Source organism: Jaculus jaculus, chromosome 3 (assembly GCF_020740685.1).
Source record: "Jaculus jaculus isolate mJacJac1 chromosome 3, mJacJac1.mat.Y.cur, whole genome shotgun sequence".
In the NCBI taxonomy this organism is placed as follows: Eukaryota; Metazoa; Chordata; class Mammalia; order Rodentia; family Dipodidae; genus Jaculus; species Jaculus jaculus.
The window spans coordinates 83175901-83178528 of record NC_059104.1 but is presented as its reverse complement, the minus strand read 5'-3'; the positions used below and the strand labels follow the sequence as shown (position 1 = coordinate 83178528).

At 47.6% G+C, this 2628-nt stretch overlaps 1 pseudogene; it reads right to left on the bottom strand.

The window, feature by feature from the left end:
* Nucleotides 1–925: 925 nt before the first annotated feature.
* LOC101617145 lies at nucleotides 926–1609 on the bottom strand (annotated as a pseudogene).
* Between the last annotated feature and the right edge of the window lie 1019 nt (nucleotides 1610–2628).

The window sequence follows — 2628 nt, the reverse complement described above, 5'->3', positions numbered from 1 at the left end:
AGTAATGTTCAGTTTCATCCATGTCACCAAGCAGCAGATGAAAGGACCAGTGGTCACCAGAGCCGCCAACCTCCTTAGTCACTTGAGGCCTCCTGATCACACTTTCGAACAAGAACATAAGCAGGGGAAGAAAAAAAAAAAAAAAAAAAAAAAAACACAAGCAGAATCCAGTAGACGCACACTCACACTCGACCCTAACAACCTGAAAACACCGCATTAGTTTGAAAAACAGAACCAGAAAGTTGTGGCCCTCCACCTCTAAGGTGACCTCTCCCTACTTACAGATAACACGTTCCAACTCTTAATACTTCTAATAAAAATACATGGTGATAGTTTGTCCTATACAGGCACCTGCAGGTATTTCAGATGGAACCGGTTTATTCTACGAGTGTGCAGGAGGCATAGGAAAATACGACTCAGAACCTCAGCACTGCTATGGAAAACCACGCTGTCTGCTCCAGAGGACTCATGAAGTGTCCCTGGAATGCTGCCAAATGCCCTGACAGCAGCACAGGAGAAGCCCTGGAGAGCTGACACCTGGGGGACAAGGGCAGGAGACGCCACCATTTCGTTGTGTGACCCGGTGAAGGCCCTGCTGGCTCAGAGGATCTGAGAGGAATAGTGGACAGGGAAGAACAGGAAACAAGGACACGTGGAGGTCAGAGCTGGAGTCTCCTCCAGAAGAGGCGGCGCAAACTGTAGGAAGTGCCTGCGACCAGACTAGACCATGTGAAAAAACAACGAACAGTGGGGAAGAGAGCCCAAAGGGAAACAGGGTTCTGACTTAGGAGCCAGCTTCCGTGGGGAGACCCTGTCCCGTGCCACGGCTCATTTTCAGGTCTGTAGTAGGGTGAGGCATAGCAGTCGGCGCCTTCGCACCTAACGCGCATGGTGGAAGCTCTGGAACATGGGCAGTGGCGGTGGCTCACTGGTGGAGGATGGAGCGCTGCAGCGCCTGGCTCATCACGTCCTCTTCATCCACGTCGTGATCCACAAAGGTGTCACAGAAAACGGGTGGCGGCGCTGGACGTGCTCCATGAAGTTCACACTGCGGTAGTCAGGGCCTCCCCAGCGCATCCAGGCGCCTGCTGGACAGACAGATTTGGTGTCTGTGCTGTGAGACAATCTGCAGTGCTCCACGGGTCCTTCCTGGTCAGAGCTCTTCTCGGGACAGTAAGGACACGGAAATGTGTACCGGTCTGGGACGTTTCTTGGCTAAAGAGACACGTCCTTGGTGGTCGCTTTCACGCCCCCCTTGATGTAATTCTGGTACTTGGTACAGGTAGCCGCGTGGGCCCGGATCTTAGGAGTAAATTCTTACTTCAGTCATGGCAAGAAGTCTCTGTGCTCGTGATCTGCTGCTCGAGCTCCTGCTTGGACGCCAGGTGCCTGAGTGCTGCAGCTCTCCCCATACACAGGCTTCTTCGGCTTCAGACACTCATGCGAGCATGCAGAGCAAAAGACGTGTCCGCACGGCACTTGCACCGCCTTCTCGGACACCTCCAAGCACGCGGCTCAGCGGGTCAGCAGTATCTGCCAAAGACTTCGCAGGCTGCGGAACATCCGCGCCCGCCTGCCGCTGCGGCTGCCGCTGCCGCCGCACCGCCATCTTGCCCTAAAGATCATATTTTAAAAATCATTACCTACTCCCAAATCTGGAATTCACTCTTAGACAGTGAATTCTCATGTCTGGAGTTGTTCAAACAAAAGCTACAGTTGCAGCTCTTCATTAACTAGCTAATTTTCTATATTTAAAATGATTAGGACTAAGGGTATAGTTCAGTGTTAGAGTGCTTACCTAACATACAGGAGGCCCTCGGTTTCATCCATAGTACCACTTAATCAATTAATTAATTAATTAAAATATGATTATGGCCAGCTACATTCATTTTATTGAACTTCCATTAGTTTGGAATTCCAGTGATTGATTCAACAAATATTAGTTAAGCAGTAATTGTGCATCCCAAGTACCCTAGCTCTGGGGAGAGAGTAATGAGCAAAGCAGGCTGAGGTGTTTTGTGCTGTGATGTGTGAGGAAATATGAGAAGGGAAAAGTGGTTGTCCTAGAGTCATAAGTTTCTGTAGAAGAATTTCAGGTAGTGTTAACAGGAAGCAAAAGGGCCTGGAGGCGAAAGAATGTTTAATATCTTGGATAAACAGTGAAGGGTAGTGTGGCTGAGCATCACCCATGTGACTGACAAATCAAGGTGGGGCATCATACAAATAGGGGGAACAAAGAAAAGCCGGCAAGTATCTGGTGCAGTAGCAGGGAGTGACCAGATTTAGCCTTTGAAAAGATTGCCTTGCTGGGTGAGAATTCCTAGCTTGTCAAAAACGTCACTGCCTCTCAGCTATCAAATTAGTCTGCAATTGTTTCTGCCTTTTCCAATGTACTCTTTTAAGTCCCTTGACATCTTACTTAATCTACTTAATAGTATTGTATTCACACACGTAGTAATTAAACAAATTTAAATATGTTGAATTGATAAATGGTCTTCACAATTTTATGTCATAAATAATACAGCTACATGCTAAAGATGAGACATCTGCATCTAAAAATGAAAAATTGATGTATCCCAAACTAATAGAGGTCAATGATAAGACTGAAATTAAATCCCAGTGCAGGCA